Genomic DNA, 12,368 nt, shown 5'->3' on the forward strand with positions numbered 1-12,368 from the left:
GCTACTGTGTGAGGCTGGTTAAAAGGGACAGTGATTGGCGGGTAAATACCATCCATCTACCCGTCCACCCATTTGTCCGTCCGTCCATCCATCCATCCACCTGTCCATCTATCCACCTGTCTCTATCTATCCATCCCTCCATCTACCCATCCATCCCTTCACCCACCCATCCACCCACTCATCCATCCATCCATCCACCTGTCTTCATCCATCCATCCCTCCATCCATTCATCTAACCATCTATCCATCCACCCACCTACCCACCCCCCACCCATCCACCCATCTACCCACCCATCTACCCATCTATCCATCCATTCACCCATCTTTCCATTTGTCTGTCCATTCATCCACCCATCCATCCATCCATCCATCCATCCGTTCATCCATCCACATATCCACCCATCCGTTCATCCATCTATCCACATATCCATCCATCCATCCATCCATCCATCCACCCACCCATCCATCTAGCCATCCATCCATCTATCCATCCATCCATCCACCCACCCATCCATCTAGCCATCCATCCAGCCATCCATCCATCCACCCATTCACCCACACATCCACCCACACATCCAGTCTGTGTGTATGTGTGTGTGAAAATGTTCAAAATCTTCTGCTGGGGATGTAGCTCTGAGGTGGAGCTCATGTGTGAGGGTCAAGTCCCTTTATAGTCAGTCCCCTTTGCAAAGGTAACATCTTTTTAGTTTGTCACCCATCTTTCTAGATTTTTTTCCCTCTGTGCTTGTATTTACCCGTGGAAACTATCCGTAGAACAGCATAGAGTATGGTCCTTTATGCGCCATATACTGTTCTGCTTTTACTAGAACAGTTTACCTTGAAGACTATTGTATGCCTGTGCTTATTTTAAAAACATTTCTCTTTAATGTTAAAGTCTAATCACAGCACTCTCCTTTCTCTTCTAACAATTCTCATGTTCTCTGCACTTTGTTCTCTCTCTCGTTCATGACCTTTACTTCTTTAACTTTTGCCACATATACACTGTTATACTTATTCCTTAGTTATCCTGTACTATTCTAGCTCATGAACATACTTACGATTTGTCTCCTTTTGCAAAGCATTCAGTTGGTGCCACTGCTGCTCATGTACACAGTTTACATACAGTTTCATGGAACCGGCATCTGCTTGTGCAAGCCTAATATCTTCCAGTGTCTGTCAGAGTTCCTGTAGGAGGCTGTGGTATGGAAGGAAAGGTTATCATGTGAATGTCTTTCCCAGGTTCCATGTGTCTTCTCCTCGACAAAGGAAATTTCACTTCGTCTGTTTTGTGTCTAGTTTATTTTTTAAGTTTGTTTTTATTACATTTATGTAGTTTTGTGTGTGTGTGTGTGTGTGTGTGTGTGTGTGTGTGTGTGTGTGTGTGTGCATAGAGTGGCCTATGCGTGGAGGTCAGAGGACAAGTTATGCACGTGGCTTTTTCCTCCTACCGTGTGAGTTCTGGGGATTGAACTCATCTCCTCGAAAGGTGGCAAGCCCCCTTTTCTGCTGAGCCATTTTGCTTGCCCTGTATTATGGAATAAGTTCTGGGCTATCCATTCATTCATTTCTTCATTTTATTTTATTTGTAGAATTTGGATTACAGTGGCATTTGAAAGAAGATTCTGCTTGGGTTTTTGGCCCAGTCACCCTTTTTCACGTAATAACTGCAGTTTCTTGGGCATAAAGGCAGATTAGGAGTTTTCTAATGAAATGTTAACTAGACAAAGTACAAATGAGACTTTCAGTATAGAGAATGCCTGTTTCAGAGAGAAGGCCAACTCTTTTGAGTTCGTTTCATTGTAGCACACATGAAAATTCCAAGTTTCTAACAATATATGGAACTTGAAAATGAGCTATTTTTTAAGGCCAGAATTTTTTACATCTGTTCATTAATAGGGCTTTGTTGTTGCTGCTTTGTTTTTTGTTTGTTTAGGTTTTTGGGGCTAAGATTGAAAAGTCCTCAGATTGTTTTGTTGTCCAGTTTTGGCTTCCTTTATCTCAGATATTGCTTGGTTGGAAAAACATGTCATTCAAAGCAGTTTTCATGACTTTTTGATGGACAGACATGTTAGTGCCTTTCAAACAATCTAAAGCCCCATTTAAGAAGCTTTCTTTTCTCCTGAGTTAAAATATGTGCTTACACAAAGCAGTTTCTCAGTCTGGCGTTCCTTTGTTGGTATCCAGTGTTGCAGAACCGTGTGCCCCGCTGGGCGGTCATGCTGAGTTCTATGGCTAGACAGTGAAGGAGGCTCCGGGGGTCGAAGATCAACTTCTCACTGCCTTCGGAAAGCAGAGGCCCTTCCGTTAGGATGCTTGGGAATTGCCGGGGCAGCTCCCAGAAGGACCTCCCGGGAGGCTGAACCTCCTAGGTCTGGAGGAGGCATCCTACATCCTCTTGCCAGATATGCTGGAACTGGTTTCATAGGATTAGGAAAGGCACTGCAAACTTTCCGTCTGGCCTCCTAAACACGAAACAGCTCAGTCTTTAACTCTAACGTTGACGGGCGGGGCGGGGCCAGCCAGAGCCTCCACCTGGGTCACACACGTGACACAGCAGCAGGTGTTGCACAGGGCTCCCTCTAGCTTTTGTTCTAATGTTTGCCCTTGCTTTCTTGCATGCCAGCCAACTTGTTCCCCAAGCTTTAATGTGCTGAGGGAGGGGGAGGGGAAGTAGGGAAAGGGGGAGGGAGAGTAGGGAGAGGGGAGGAGGGGAGGAGGAGGAGGAGGTAGCGGCGGGCGCGGGTTGCAGCTCAGAGCATCAGGATTTGAATACTTTGCCATACCATTTTCCACACCGCTTTGGAGGAATGCTCAGCATTAAGCTGTACCTTGCAGACCCAGAAGTTGTGTCCTGGGGCTTGCATGCACTCATTGTTTATGGACTAGGGAAGGGGATCACCATCAAATTTGTTCTGGCGCCGATCTGAATACGTACTTCTGTTTTCCTTCTTTCTTATATATTTATTTACGTTTAAAAAATACATTCATATTTAAATCATACTTAGACATATTTAGGTCTATTTAGAAATAATTTAGGTCTGTTTAGAAATAGTCTTCAGAGCAGTGGAGCCCAGCCACCTGCGAGGGGAACGCTGGCTGATGACCTTTGCACTTAATGACTGAATCAATGACTGTATTACTTGAGCACTTCTGAGTGTCAAGCGTGCCAGCTTCTAGAGGTACAAAGCAGAAGAAGACGGGAAAGAGATGAAGAGGGAATCCCTCCCACAGTGCATACATTGTATAAAGAGGCATTCAGTGGAGAGCCCCGGGCGCTCGATCCTGGAGGAGATCCTCTCTTGGCTCATGAAAGGAGTGGGAAAGCTAAGCCAAGTGCAAGTGGGGCAGGATCCTGCCAGTCACAAAAGTTGCAGGGCAATAAGTGGCATGGTGTGAGCTGGGGATATGGAGGCTGGGGACACTGGCCTAAGTGGTTGGTGTCCAGGGATCTGTGGAATGGCTTGAGCTCTTACCATGGAGGGCCCTGTAAAGCATATGAGAGACATGGTTCTTGCTACAATCGTGTTCTCTCTCTCTCCCCCCCTCTCTCTCCCTCTCTCTCCCTTTCCCTCTCTCTCTATATGTATATGTATATATGTATATATATATGTATATGTATGTATGGGATTTATTGGAATGAATGTTACAGGCTGCAGTCCAACTAATTCAACAATGTCTAACAATGAATGGAAACTCCAAGAATCTAGTCGTAGCTTGGTCCCTCAAGGCTGAGTGTCTCAGCTGGTCTTCTGTGCGTGCTGGGATTCTGAAGTAGTCTCCAATTCCAATGCCAGTGAAGAAGGCTGGGGCAAGCAGACAAAAAGCAAAACCTTCCCCCTCCCACGCCCTTCTATAGGCTTCCCGCAGAAGGCGTGGTCCGGATCAAAGGTGTGTCTTCTCCAACCCCAGGATCTGGATTAGAAGTGTGGGTTGTACACACTCAAGATCCAGATCAAAAGCCTGCTGTCTTCCTGGCTCAAGATCTAAATCAGAGATGCGTGTGACTTCCTGTCTCAAAGGTCCAGACTAGAAGTGGATTCACTCACTTCAAACTAGGCAGAAAATCTTTCACAGGTGTACGTCTCATTTGTGCCCTGCACTCATTCCAGATATTATGAGGCTGACAACCAAGAATAACTATCACATGCCTGTGTGGGTCTGTGCTAGATGGGGTCCTAGAGCTGACAGGGGGAGTGGACATATGCCCCCATCCCTGACACGGAAGCTGCCTCCTACTGTAAGCCACTTGCAACAGAAAAATTATTTTTCTCCAAGGGAGTCTCTATGGGAAAACCAACCACCCTTGAGGGCAGGTTCCATGCCCAGCAGAGGAGGGCAATTACAAGATGAACTCAATGTCATCTTTAGAGTTGTCTTTTAATGTTGAGTCAGGGAAGTTTTGGGTTTTGGTTTTTGTTTTTTTGTTTTTTTGTTTTTTTGGTTGTTGTTGTTTTAAACCTCACTGGTCCTTTGTGTATATATTATGGCTTCAGGTTTTGGATATTTTTCTAGTTTTCCTGTGTGTGAGCATGTGTGTCTCAATGTCTATTTTGCGTTTTTTGTGATTTTTTTTTCTTCCCTTGTTTCTTTTCCTTGTTTGGTTGTTTTGTCATATTCTGATTTTTTCCTTTCTTTTCTACTACCACTACCATCACCACCACCACCACCTCCTCCTCCTCTTCTTCTTCTTCCTCCTCCTCCTCCTCTTCCTCCTCTTCTTCCTCCTCCTGACAACAAGCTCTCTCTCTGTAGTCCTATCTATCCCAGAACTGAGGAGATCAGGCAGGCCTCGAACTCCCAGAGGTCTGTCTGCCTCTGCCTCCGTTGGGATTAAAGGTGTGCACCACCACACCTGCCCCCTTTTGTTTGCTTTTGTTTACCTTATTATATTTTGTTGTTATTTCTCAGGTGCCTATTCGTTTTCTAGGAGGGGACAGAAAGTGTGGATCTGGATGGGAAGAGCATTGAGGGGACCTAGAAGGGAGGGGAAACTGTAATCAGAATATACTGTATGGAAAAATATTTACAATAAAAAAAAGTGTGTTGGAGCTGAGGCTAGCCCTCAGTGCTAGGATGCTTTCCTAGTGTGTGCAAGTTTCTGGGTTTAGCCCCAGTACTGGGACTAAAGAGGAGGAAGTAAGGTGCAGGGCATTCTGGTATTTCTGTGGCAGCCTCTCTTGGTGTCAGTTTGTAGGTGCCTGTTCTGTGGAAAGCGGACATAGTGCAGGGCTATGGGAGCACGGTAATAACTTGGATTCATGAAATTCTTTGCTGTCTTCTGAAGCCCTTACATTTGTGTTCTGTATTTTGAACTCATAGAAATCCCAGTTTTGAAAAGAAGCACAGATAACTCTCCAAGTAGTTTACAGTGGGGATTTAGAGATGTGAGGAGGGGGCGGAACAGTGTGCAATTATGGAATGAAGGCTATGGCTTAAGTCTGTGAGTCCAGAACTCTTGAACCTTCTGTCTTCCCATGTTTGACCTGCTTGACTGGCAGCACAAGGGGCCCGGCATTCTCCTCCCTATGTGGCACGTGACTTCCCTCAGTAGACAGACTTACCTTAGAGGAATTGCGGTGGTCTGCTCTCTGGAAGAAAAGTTAATTTGGACCTGGTGCCTTATTTCTGATGGAGTTTTGCCTTTATATTTGTGCCTATATCTGTGTCTTTGAAATATCCTTCAAACCACACAGTAGAGGTCAATAATCACTGATCTAGAGGACCACAGTACAGTATACACCTGTAATTCTAAAATCTAGGGGGCCAGCCTGGGATATACTGGGCAAAACACAGACTCCAAAGGAAGAACAACAACAAAAACCCCACCTTTATCATTATTATTATTATTATTATTATTATTATTATTGGTGTGTGTATAGTATTAATTGGAGCCGATGAAAATGTGATTTTTTTTCTATTATAAAATATTTTATTAATTTTGTCTATGTGCACGTGGGTGGCCTAAGAGGTCAGAAGAGGGCATTGAATCTCGTAAAGATGAAATTCTAGGCAAGCGTGAGCAATCTGATGCGGTGTTAGGAGGCAAACACCAGAGTTCTCAAGAACATCTTGCGCTTTTAACCTCTGGGCTGTCACTCCAGCCCCATGCTCTTCCGGTTTTACTCCTGCAAGGTTTAAATTCTGGTAAGTCTCCTTTTTTGAGGCTTGCGGGTTTCTTTTTTGTTTGATTACATGAAAAGAAAGAGCAGACGAGCTCTGGATGAGCTGTGACAATCGATTGGGTTAGGTCACTGGTCTTCTGTACAGTGCCAGTCGGTTTCATGCTCGTGCGAAAGCATCAGAGACCATGTGGAGGAGATGCTGAGTGAAGGGCTTCCTGTGAAGTTGTAATTTCCCAAACAAGAGGTAAAAGGAAGTAGTTAGAAAGTCAGGGCTGAGGAGATGGTTCTGTGGGTAAAAGTGCTTGCTGCACAAGTATGGCGGCCAGAGTTCAGTCCCCGGAAGCCATGTAAAAAGCCAGATTCAGTAGTGTGCATCAGTAATGTTGGAATTGGTCTGATGAGGTGGTGAATCGAGAAGTGGCAGTGGGCCACTTCCTAGCTACAGAAAGAACAAGACAGACTGCCTCAAAACAAGGTGGACAGACAGAAGAACCGAGTCTTTCTGGCAATAAACAAAGCAACCACACTCTGGGAAAAGAATGTCACTAGAATTGATGTTAAAATTGGTATTTGCGGGCTGGAGAGATGGCTCAGCGGTTAAGAGCACTGACTGCTCTTTCAGAGGTCCTGAGTTCAATTCCCAGCAAGCCCATGGTGGCTCACAACCATCTGTCATATGCATTAAATAAATAAATATAAAAAAATTGATATTTGTATTTGTGTTTGTATATGTGTATATGTATGTATGGTCATATGTGTAAGTATGAATACACATATGTATGTGCACGTATGTGTGTGTCCTGGGGCTCCCCTGTCTCCACCTCCAGAGAGGCAGGCGTGGCTTTCAGGTGGGTGCTTGGGATCTGAACTCTGGTCTTCGTGTGTATGCTAAGTACGTTATCTACCGAGCTTTCTCTCCAGTTTTGAACACATTTGTATTCTTCATTCTATCTTCATTCTGATAGGCCAGCCTAGTCTATTTTTTCAAAGGCTCTGTGATTTCTTTTAAAATGAGTTATGTTAATACTCTCTCTGCTGTATGTGTTCTCTCTCCCCACCACCTGCTTCTTTGTGATGCTGCTGATCCAAACCATAACCTGGGCACACTTGGCACACACTCTACCCTGGGACTCCGATGCCAGACCAACTCTTTCATTTTAAAAGTCTAACACTAGCAATTACATTTTGGCCACTTTTGATTTCGCACATTTCAGTGATGCTGGTTTGTTTGTTTTTTTTTTTTTCCATAAAAGAAAACGGAGTCCAGTAGACAACAGTGTGTGCTAAACTAGTGGATTCGTGTGGTCATTTCTGCTGGTCAATTTAGAAAACTTTCTTTGAGGGTGTCTCTCATTTATTCATGACATGCCCGTTTCAGATTTTATGGACTTTCTCTTGGAAGGAATTCTGTTTTAATTTCTCAGCAGTATCTTGACTGTGTACATGCAAAATGCATGTCACGATGACAGTTGTGATTCTAAACATTTATGGACTGTGATGATTTAGGAAACAAACATACCAGAAAATATCTCCCTGTGCACTTCCAAGGGGGAAATCTCTGCTGAATTATCTGTGGCTCATGGTAAATGCCTTCGATCTTTGTTTCAAATAAAAAAGTAAAATGAGGTGAAATAAAGGTTACGGTTAACCCCAGGATTTGGTAGGTGTAGGCAGAAAGGTCAGGAGTCCAAGGTCACTCTCCTCAGCTACACAGTGAGTTGAGGGCTTTGAGAGCTGTCTCAAAGAAAAACAATCCTAGGCCAGGGAAAGGTGATTAGTAGGTAAGAGTGCTTGCCATGATGTGGACCTGCGCTCGCCCTCCAGCACCCTCAGAAAAGCTGGACCTGCCACATATGCCTGTAAACCAAGGTTGGAGCGCTGACAAAGCAGCCCGTGAGAGTTGACTGACCAGCTGCTTTCACTGACACAGTGAGCATCTGTTTCAATAAGAGACTCTGCCCCTAAGTAAGAGGAAGGGTTTGGAGAGATGGCTCAGTAGCTCAAGACACTTCTGCAGAAGACTTCCTACTCTTGCAGAAGGGTTCAGTGTCTAGCATCTACATGGTCTAGCACAACTGCCTGTAATTCCAATTCCAAGGTCCAACTGTTCCTGAAGCCTCCATATGCTCCTGTATGCCTGGGTGGGTGTAAACTCATGCACTCCATCCATCCACAAATAACAAACAAACAAACAAACAAACAGTTTAAAGGGTAAAATGAAGAATACTAGAGGAAGGCGTCTGACATACTTTACATACATGTGTAAATTGGAATGTGCATACATTTGCACCCAACACACCCGTCCTATAGACGTGTAAGAATTATTTGCATGTCTATGGACACTAAAACTAAAGAATTGCAACACCCCTGTTTACTTTAATGACAATGAAGTAAATCTGATGGAACATGTATTGGAGCTGTGTGCCTAATATTAGCAAGTGTAAATAGAAGAAACTCCAAGATCTACGTACTACATGAAGAGTTGTACCATGCTTATCAGATGGAAGTCTTGGGCTGTTACTTCTACCCACAGCTCAGCAGTTTTCTTGAGGATGTTATTCAAAGACAAAGAACAGACATTTCATACGATACTCATGATTACGGTTATCTCTAGCTAGAAAACGAGTCATCACCTAAGCCTGTGCCTTATGTAAGGACTACAGTTGTAAGTGCAAACTAGGAGAGCATCTAGTCAAAGATGTTTAGAATGTTACAGAATTATTGTGAGAACATAGTTTGATTACAAAACTGTTTTGCTGGGGAAGATATTCCCATGAAGTGAGTGAAGATAGTTTATTTTTTTCTTTGTTGTCATGAGACTGGAAGTTACAGGGTACCACAGCATCTTGTGGATGGTGCGACTCTAAAGGAAGTTACAATGTACCGCAGCATCTCAGGGATGAATGGTGGGCCTCCAAAGGTATGGAGAGGCCAGGTCTTCCCTACTTTTTGGTATAACATTCTGGAAAATAGTTCAACATTTTTACTTAAAATTGACAATGAACTTGAAAGGTGACCTAGAAGTTGTTCTCTGTCTGTCTGTCTGTCTTTGTCTCTGTAGCTGAGATGAAAACTTACATATGCCATTCATAGTAGCATTATGTGTAATTTCTCCTAATTGCGAGAATCTGGAAAGCACTCAAAAGTTCTTCTGTGTTTGAAGAAATTATGGGTCATTCACAGCCACAATAATTAACTCTCCTTAACAAAAAGGTACAAACTGAGGTGCATACAACACCTTGGAAGAATCCTAAGGAAAGAATGGTAGATGAAGGGAAAAGCCAGTCTCTAACGAGAAAGTGCACCTTGTAATTCTATTTGTATGACATTCTTGGAGTAATGTAATTACAGAGGTAGAGGTGAGGTTAGTGTCTGTGGGGAACTAGGGATGGGCTCTAAAGGAAGAACACAAAGGAGTCTTGCTGCAAGATTGTGTTGATTTTGGGGGTGGCTCTAAAAGTGATGCGATGAAATTGCATACACGCACACACCAATTTATGTATTATTCGTAAACTGAATAAAAAGCATGAATTGCTTCCTTGCCAATTTCTTGACCTTTGCTTTATACTTTGGTTCAGAATGAAAGTCATGCATAGTACTGCCTGTATATTTCTTTTAAGTCAATGAATTCTTTAAAACTTTTATATATTTTAATTATCTTTTGGGGTGTGTGTGTGTGCGTGTGTGTGTGTGTGTGTGTGTGTGCGCGCATCTGTTTGTGTGTGTGTCTGTGTGCATCTGTGTGTGCACGTGTGTGAGTATGAGAGAGAGAGTGAACACACATCACATGTGGAGGTCGGAGGACAACTTTCAGGAGTTGGTTCTCCCTTTCCACTCTGGGTTCTGGTGAACTCAGATCAGGTTTCAAGGCAAGTTTCTTTACCAACTAAGCCATCTTGCTGGCCCTTATCAGTGTTTTCAAAGCAACAAGATTTTAAAAAAAAACAACTTGATATTTCTTTATTAGATTTTTAAAATACTTAATTCTTGCGTACCGTCTTTCAATATGTGCAGATGCGTTTCTTTATTCCTAAGAAATCATGATCTCCTTGTGCTTTGTGGGGCTCACCATCCGATAGTTACACATCTACGGTTCCTTTCTTAACCCTCATTTCTGTTTTCGTCTTTACAAAACAATGAGTTCCCAAGTTTCTGTGATAGCCTCTTGATTTAAGAAGAAAGCGCCTGCCCTGGACTTTAGTCTTGATCTCTGATTTGCCTAGGGGCAGTTTTGTGCCAGCGCTCTTCCCCTCACAGGCAGCAGAGCAATAGCAGTCCAGTTTGCTCGCGGTGCTGAAAGGACTACAACAGGTTAAAGGGCTTCCAGGGGACTGCCAAGAATGTTTCCCATATCCTGAGGGATCTAGGAGTTTAGCTTGGGATTTGGTAAACCAGAGAACATAACCAAACAGATCCCTTAAAATAACATCCATGGTTGCTGTGCAGCGCAAGTCCCTTCCAGGAGTGCAGCTCATGCTGGGCTAGGAGAGGCCCTGAATGCATGCTCAGCTCCAGGAAAACAAGATGCCCTGCAGTCCTGGGGAGCATCGCTTAACCTTTGGGTTAATGTGATTGAAAATGGCTTATCCTGTATTTGCTCTTTTCAATTATTTTGAATTCTTTTTTGTGCAGTTATTCTTGAAAAGTAATCAGGGTGTACACCCAAAACCAACCAACCAACCAGCAAAAAACCAAACCAAACTGGATGAAAACAAACCAAAGATATGACCAACGAACCCCTATGTCTTCTAATGTGTCACGTGAACATAGAAAATGGTGATTATCAATGACTGAGAGATGCAGGTGGTTCTTTCCAAGTGGATTTACCCTGATGTTCAGTGACACTCCCAGACACGCCACAAATTACATTTTTGACAGATTTTCAGAATAATTTGAGATATTAGAGGCTAAGTTCTTTTAAAACAGAATTTCCCTTTCTACGGATTAAAGCTTTTGATCCTTATAATTACCAAACATTAAGTTTTAATGAGGATATTAGGGAGCGAAGTGTCTACACTCCTGTTTGCTAGGTCCAAGATAAGAAAAATTTAAGTGAAATTTTTCCAAATGATTTTTTTCTATTTATTTCACAGTAATACGGTATACCGCTGTTTTATGCCCAGTGAAGTAAGAGTAGTAGTTGAGTTTACTTAGCAATATTTATTTATACATAATACCTATTTATGTACCTGCTTACCCAGGGAGTCTGGTTATACAGCCCAGGTTGGTCCTTAAACTTGTGATCTCTTCTGTTTTAGACTGCTGAATTCTGGGATTACAGGCACTTGCCTCCCCCTCAGAGCTGGAGTCCTTCCTCCCTCCCTCCCTCCTCCTCTTTCCTTCTCCTTCCCTCCTCCTTCTCCCTCTTTCCTTCTCCCTCTCTCCCTTCCTCCCTCTCTCCCTTTCTCCTTCCTTCCCCTCTCTCCAGAAATGTGAATGTGGGACTGGAGAGATAGCTCGGTGGCTAAGAACCCTGTGTGTTCCTATAGAGAACCTGGGTTCAATTCTCAGCACTCACATGGTCTTTCACAAATGCCCATCACTTCAGTTCCAAGTGAGCTGGCTCAGCCTCTTTTGGCCTCTGAGAGAGATGCACTCGATGCATAGACACCTATGCAAGCAACCCCTCCCCCCACGCACACATAAAATAAAAATAGGGGCAGCTAACAGGGATCAGTGGGGAAGGACATTTGTTTCCAAGCTCGGTGACTTGTGCTCAATTCCCTAGGGCCTGCTCGTTGTTGAGCGAGAGGAATGGCTTTCTTGAGCTGTCCTCTGACCTCTACATGTGCACTTCAACGTGCACACACATGCCCATAATAAATAAGTGTGAGTTAAAATAAATAGTAAAAAGAGCAGTGTCAATGTTTAAAAGCAGTTGGAAAGTTTTGTTTTTGTTCCCCTGCCACCAAGAGCCTGTCAAGCCTGCATAGCACTGGTAGATCCTGAATCTCTTGCCGTAGGCATTGAACAGAAGGGAATCGCGCTCAGCCCAGCCGCTCTGTTGCTTCATTATACTCCCCTGGGTATCCTGGATTCTCTTAGCACCTACTGATGAGAAAGGCTTGTGGATGGTGCTGGAAATTTACTTTCTGGTCCCTTCTACAGATACTAACCTGAGCCAACCAGAGGCCTTCCCTTGAGATCAGATTGGACCCAGCTGACCGTTTGTCATTTGATAATCTCAAGGCGTTCAGGAAGAGCCTAGAGGTTTCTCAAGTATCTGGGTTACACAGTCGAGGAGAT

General features: G+C 43.7%; 1 protein-coding gene across 4 annotated transcripts in view; it reads left to right on the top strand.

The window, feature by feature from the left end:
- Nhsl1 (NHS-like 1) overlaps nt 1-12,368 on the top strand; it is a 235,601-nt gene that overhangs the window by 58,675 nt on the left and 164,558 nt on the right. The window lies entirely within an intron of this gene.

The sequence above is a fragment of the Rattus norvegicus genome, chromosome 1 (genome assembly GCF_021556685.1).
Source record: "Rattus norvegicus strain SHRSP/BbbUtx chromosome 1, alternate assembly SHRSP_T2T, whole genome shotgun sequence".
Classification (NCBI taxonomy): Eukaryota; Metazoa; Chordata; class Mammalia; order Rodentia; family Muridae; genus Rattus; species Rattus norvegicus.